This window comes from Euphorbia lathyris, chromosome 2, assembly GCF_963576675.1.
Source record: "Euphorbia lathyris chromosome 2, ddEupLath1.1, whole genome shotgun sequence".
Classification (NCBI taxonomy): Eukaryota; Viridiplantae; Streptophyta; class Magnoliopsida; order Malpighiales; family Euphorbiaceae; genus Euphorbia; species Euphorbia lathyris.
Genome location: NC_088911.1, coordinates 40,233,553 through 40,240,692, shown reverse-complemented (window position 1 = coordinate 40,240,692; position 7,140 = coordinate 40,233,553). Strand labels below are relative to the sequence as shown.

At 33.1% G+C, this 7,140-nt stretch overlaps 1 pseudogene; it reads right to left on the bottom strand.

Moving 5' to 3' along the window:
* Nucleotides 1–3,274: 3,274 nt before the first annotated feature.
* On the bottom strand, nt 3,275–6,933 carry LOC136217893 (calcium sensing receptor, chloroplastic-like; annotated as a pseudogene).
* Nucleotides 6,934–7,140: the final 207 nt, after the last annotated feature.

The following is a 7,140-nucleotide window of genomic DNA, read 5'->3' as shown; positions in this document are numbered from 1 at the left end:
GGACTACGTCGGTTCGAGGCTCTGAGCCAGGAACCATAGGCACGTTCAACTTTGCAGGGGTCCTCTACTTCAAGTAGAACTGGGCAGAACTTATCCGCATGACCGATATGGCCACAGACAAAGCAGAAGGTCGGGAGTCGCTCGTACTTGAAACTGACCCAAAAAGCCTTCCCACCAGCCATACTAATCTGCATCTTCCTCTTAATTGGTTGAAAGACATTAATAGAGACACGAATTCAGAGATAGGTGCGCGACATACCAGTGAAATTGCTAGGATCGGCTTCTACAAAGGTACCCATAAAATTCCCAATTCCAACTGCTACCTTTTCGAACATGAAACCGCTAGGGAGATCGAAGACTTGAATCCAGAAGTCTGCGTGAGTTAATCGAGTCCCATGAGGATCCTGGCCCTCCTCAATTCACTGAGTTAATAGAAGCTGATGTTCGAAGGTCCAGGGGCCCCCTTGCAACACCCTATCCCGCTCCCAGGGATGATAAAATTCGAACCGAAACAAATTTGGGCCTAGTTCTTCAATATAGATACCCTTAGACGGGCTCCAAATGTCTGCGAGTGTGGTTTTCATGAACGGAATTTTCACTGGGCGGTCACGAACCAATCAAGCTCCATGTTTTTGGCTTGGGTTGTGTCGTGGCGTCGTCTGGCTGGAGGACGTGTTTTGCGGCGGATTCCTCTTCCAAAGTGATGTGTGTGCTCATATCAATTAAAGACTCTATAGTTACAGTGAAGGTGGAGGTGAGGCTGTGGAAGAATTTAGGCGACGGCTGAGGCTCGGCAAAAGCGAGAGAGTCTAAATTCTTAGGTTTTTGACTATTGGGCCATATCGTTTTCTTCTAGTTAACCTTATATATGTATAATTACATGATAGCATTTTAACTCTTTATAATTCATTTAATTGCCAAAAGTCGAAGTTAAATAATCATTTATATTTAAATTTAGTTGTACACAATATTACTTTAAAGTCATCAGGTTTTAAATTTATTTAAAACATTATTTAGAAAACTAATATAAAAGATGCATAAATAAAGAAGTAAAAAATGACAAATGGTATAGCATTTTAACTCTTTATAATTCATTTAATTGCCAAAAGTCGAAGTTAAATAATCATTTATATTTAAATTTAGTTGTACACAATATTACTTTAAAGTCACCAGGTTTTAAATTTATTTAAAACATTATTTAGAAAACTAATATAAAAGATGCATAAATAAAGAAGTAAAAAATGACAAATGGTATAGCATTTTAACTCTTTATAATTCATTTAATTGCCAAAAGTCGAAGTTAAATAATCATTTATGTTTAAATTTAGTTGTACACAATATTACTTTAAAGTCATCAGGTTTTAAATTTATTTAAAACATTATTTAGAAAACTAATATAAAAGATGCATAAATAAAGAAGTAAAAAATGACAAATGGTATAGCATTTTAACTCTTTATAATTCATTTAATTGCCAAAAGTCGAAGTTAAATAATCATTTATATTTAAATTTAGTTGTACACAATATTACTTTAAAGTCATCAGGTTTTAAATTTATTTAAAAAATAATTTAGAAAACTAATATAAAAGATGCATAAATAAAGAAGTAAAAAATGACAAATGGTATAGCATTTTAACTCTTTATAATTCATTTAATTGTCAAAAGTCGAAGTTAAATAATCATTTATATTTTAATTTAGTTGTACACAATATTATTTTAAAGTCATCAGGTTTTAAATTTATTTAAAACATTATTTAGAAAACTAATATAAAAGATGCATAAATAAAGAAGTAAAAAATGACAAATGGTATATCATTTTAACTCTTTATAATTCATTTAATTGCCAAAAGTCGAAGTTAAATAATCATTTATATTTTAATTTAGTTATACACAATATTACTTTAAAGTCATCTCTTTATAATTCATTTAATTATCAAAAGTGGAAGTTAAATAATCATTTATATTTTAATTTAGTTGTACACAATATTACTTTAAAGTCATCAGGTTTTAAATTTATTTAAAACATTATTTAGAAAACTAATATAAAAGATGCATAAATAAAGAAGTAAAAAATGACAAATGGTATAGCATTTTAACTCTTTATAATTCATTTAATTGCCAAAAGTCGAAGTTAAATAATCATTTATATTTTAATTTAGTTATACACAATATTACTTTTAGTTATACACAATATTACTTTAAAGTCATGAGGTTTTAAATTTGAATTTTATTTTAATTTAGTTATACACAATATTACTTTTAGTTATACACAATATTACTTTAAAGTCATGAGGTTTTAAATTTGAATTTTATTTAAAACATTATTTAGAAAACTAATAAAAGATGCATAAATAAAGAAGAAAAAAATGGCAAATGGGGTCTCGAACCAGCAACTTCCAGTATAAGAGCAACACTGTGTAACCATTTGCACTAAAAAACAATTGATGTTACAGTAGCGGATCTTAATTTTATAGAGAAATATTTGAAAAAGAGGGGAAAAAATGGCCCATGCAGGTCTCGAACCTGCGACCTTCACGTTATTAGCACGACACTCTAACAAGCTGAGCTAATAGGCCAATTTGTTAATAGTGTAAATATTTTCTCCAAATATTCCTTAAATTAAAATTTTAAAAAGTTTTCGAACCTGCGACCTTTGCGTTATTAGCACGACGCTCTAACCAACTGAGCTAATAGGCCAATTTTTTTAGTGCGTGAATCTTGTTATATATAAAAACATTAAAATAAAATTGGCCTGTTCATGCTTCAAACCTCACGTTATTACAAAGTTCTATAACCTAAATAAATACAAAACGGACTTAAATTAGAAAATAGTAGTTTTATCTCATAATTAAGTAACCACTTTTTTATATGTCAGTGAAATTTAATTTAAAATGTATGCAGTAGGAGCTTCAATACTTTTTATTAGTTTCATATTTATTATTTATTTATTTTTTTTTGGAATCAAAAAAGTTTAGGTAAGGATAGGTCTATCCACTCCCAAGGTCAGGGCAAACCACAGACCTCGATATAATAATGTCTTTCCAATACATATAATAATTATTGAAATAACTTTCCTCTTGTCAGCTTCATTTGGTTTCAACAATCAGTATATTAGTGTTACTGTTAAAAATGAATTAAATTACATTTTGGAATTCATTAAAAAGTTGTAAGATGATCAATGATTTTACCCCTGAATATGCTTTGCAAAATGCTGGTAACTCAACGTGTTACTGATATTTCTGTCCTATATCCAGTAGCCAACTAGTAGAAACATGTAACATAGTAAAAATCAATTAATTAATTATCATTGATAAAAAGAATAAGAAGAACAATTTCTAGACAACTATATATGAATGAATCTAAACACACATTTAATCAGAACCAGGAAGCAACTTAGTGCTGCTGGTTGTTCCAAAACGTCTAGCTGCTGCAGGAATTATGCGCGAGGGCGATATCACTTGTGCAAACGACAAGTTATACGAATCTGTCCCTAACCGACTCTGTATCCATCCTCTGCCTCCGGAGAATCCATCTGCTACGATCCAGCAATTCTTGAATCCAAGATTTGTTAGTGTTCTAGCTACAAGTTTAGCTGAGTCTGAGTACCTGAAATGTTTCAACAAATGGTTAAGCAGAAAGTTATAATCTTTGTTGCATTCGCGTTTCATGTCAGTTTCTGTTGCTTTTCTATTTCCATTACCGTTGCCTATTTATATTTTTTTTATCAGAAATAACTTTTTTTTATGTCTGTTTCCGTTTTTGTGCAACATAGATTAAAATACTAGGAAGAAAGAAAGCAGTGGGAAGGAAGAACTGACGAGTCCATGATGACGATTTTTGAGCCTTTGTTAACTTTCTTGAGATATGAAATCTTCAATGCTGCTATTTCAGCTTCTACTTCTCAACTTGTTTGGTACTTCTTCCAAACTGAAACATAAGAAACAAAGTATGAAAATGATAGCATTTTGATATCAGAAGTTGAAGAAATGAGAGGCACTCACGGAATTGCAATGAGCTTGTTCTTAGCATTCGAAGGAAGGCGAGGGATACCGGCTTTGTCCTTGTCCTTCTCGGATCGAATGTCAATCAAAACATGATTTGTTGTACAGACTAAATCAAGGGTTTGAGCTGGAGTGAGTTCACCTAAACATTCATAAAGAGATGCCAATTTCTTGTCACTTGATAGAGAACAACAATTAAGTTGGATGCAGATTTGTAAATAAAGGCCTAACTCGCCCCAAAAAGTACATCAAAAGATAAGGATTGCCGCACATATATAACTAGTCATATAAGGAGGAAGAGCGAATTGACCTTTGTAGCCGCGGAAGTTGAAGGAGATTAAAGACCAAACAGGAGGTAGGAGGAGGTATGCAAGAAAAATAGCTCCACCAGTTCCAGCAATGACAACAGGGTCTGCTGATAAAATGGTGTCAACAGTTGAAGAAGCTACAGGTTTTACCCCTTCTATTACCTTGCTTGTCTGCTGTGCAGCATCAGCTGCTGTCTGTTCAAATATAACCCTTTTATTATATGAATGCAAAACTAGGAATCTTATGCAAATTATCACAAATATGTTTGACAAAGTCATAATAAGCACAAAATTACAAGCAACATGATATAATTAATTCAAATTTACACATAGCATCAACTCAAATCCTGAAGATCAAAGACAACAATCTCCACGCAGATTACAATTGACTTGCTGATAGTTCTGTTCAACTTCACAATTCTAAGCTAATAGTAATAAAAACAGAATAGCAACACTTTCCAAATCTGAGCAATTCAATTCAATTCAATGCTGGCTGTACTTAGTCAGTTTGTATATTTAGTTCCTGAAATTTGATTGGGTTATAGTTAGAGTTAGAGTCTATGTTGCAGGAACAGACACCGGTAAATGTTATTCTAAAATATAGCCTTCTAATGGAAATAGAAACGGAAACAGATACGGACACGAAACGCTACTAAAGAGGAGTGTACCTGCAACATTGGGTAGAGTTTGTTATTCTTTAATCAAGCTAATTAGAATAAGTGTATTTTGAAGTATCAAAAAGCATCTTAAGGCCCTTATATCGTTCTGGTTTTGGTGGATCCGCTCCCGATTACCATAGAAGTCAGCTTTAAACATAAAACTTAATTAATAAAAGCCTTATTTAATAGTTCGAAAGCAGTTTTTTATAGCCTTATTTCGAACTTTAAAGAATACAACTTCAAACCCATTTGAAACAAGTAGCATTTATTCACTGAATTAAATTCACATCTAACTATTTTCTCAAGCAGGACGCTTCAAAAAAAATTGATTGATGTGTTAAAATAAAATAACAAGGACTCAGTCACCAAAATTGAAATGATCATGGCCTAGGGATGCTTGTTTCCTTTTTAAGTTGTTATGCTCCCATGAGTATAGATCAAAGTTGAGGACCAAAATTTGCAATTTGCTTGATCAATTAACTATCCAATGGATCTAAACCATTTACAGACTAAAAAAGACATGTGCTAGCTAGCAAAATGAAATGGGTTTCAGTTTCCATACCAATTCTCTAAAACAATAGAAGAAAAAAAGGTAAACAGAAAAATGACCTTAGCAGCAGTAACAACAGGCTGAGTATCAAAGCCAGATCCTTGAAGTGCCTCTTGTGCTTTCTTAGAAGCCTCAGACAGAGCAGGAGAAGCAAACTTCAAAGCCTCACCTCCAGCTTGCTTCATAATCGGCATTGCTGCATCAATCCCAGGCTTCAAAGCCTCACTAACAACTCCAAATACTCGTTGAGCATTGTCAAAGAAACCCGACCCGACTTGCTGAGCCTGATCAACTGTCTTTTCCACCTAAACAAGAAAAGAATTTCAAGAAACATATCATCATTTTGAGAAAAAAGGGTATCTAAAAGTTTGTTTCTTTTCTTACTTGAGTGAGAGTAGACACAATTTCATCTTTGGAAAGAGTGAAAGCTTTAGCCTCATATGGAGAAGTAAGCACCGCCAAGAGAGAGATGGTGGTTGAAGTTGGAAGTGATAAGGAGATGGGTCTCAAATGGGGCTTAACAGAAGAGGGTAATTTTGATGATGAAGAAGCTGAAGAAGAGGAGAATTTGGGAGTGGCAGCAGAAGATGAAGTTAAGGTCATCATCTCAGCTGCCAAAGCCATAATGTGGGAAGGAACAAAGTGGAATTGAAAATAATGGGACTTTTATTTGGTTGAAGGAAGTAATCACAGATTGTGTGATGAGGAATTTGATGGCTTACAAAAATTAGCCAATAAACACAAATTGGATTGGGCTCCATCATATCCTACGTGCCTTTTTCAAGCTTTAATTGCAGCCACCCACATCATTTTTGGCATTACTTTCAACTTCAACACTAGCTTTCTTTCTACTACCATTTCTAGTAAATTATACCTTGTACCTTGTGATATTTTGTGCGTAGATTGTGTATCATACTCCTTGTGGTCCGAATGTTTTCCTATAAAAGAGGAGAGTCGTTGATTGGATTTACTCTTGTATCAAAATTAATACATTTCTTTAAAAATGAGAAAATAATTGACGCTAGTGTTTGGAGTATATTTGAAATTTTTTTTTTTCAGAAATTAATTATAAGATTTAGGATTGGATCTTAGCAACCATTTTAAGTTTTTAGTCAATTAATCTTAAATTTTTAGTTCGATTGGTTCCTTAACACTTTTAATCTACTATTCATAGTCTAATCTTAATCCTTCTTAATAGGATTTTAGGCTGTCGTTTTTCTATTGAAGGATTGTTGTCTCAATAGGAGACCCCTAAGTGCATGTTACTTGACCTTCATTTGTAGTCAATCATCTGAATCTCAATAATGCGACCATGAGACATTTAGATGGTCGCATGTTGGCTACTCATATATCCTTTGACATACATTCTAGTAATACGTGGACATTCTTTCATTGACCTTTATCTGAATCCATGTCAAGGGACTTCAGGACATCCGACCAAAATCTCCCAATAAAGTTCTAATGATAACATTCGCCTGTTATAAAAAGCACAACCCCCCATGTCAAACCGCCTTTTAAGGTTGTGGCAACGCTTCGATTCTTACGCTCAACCACTATGTTTATCGTTTGGTAAGAGTTTTCTTAGGGTGATTAAGGTATGACAAGTGTACGGTTATGATGTAT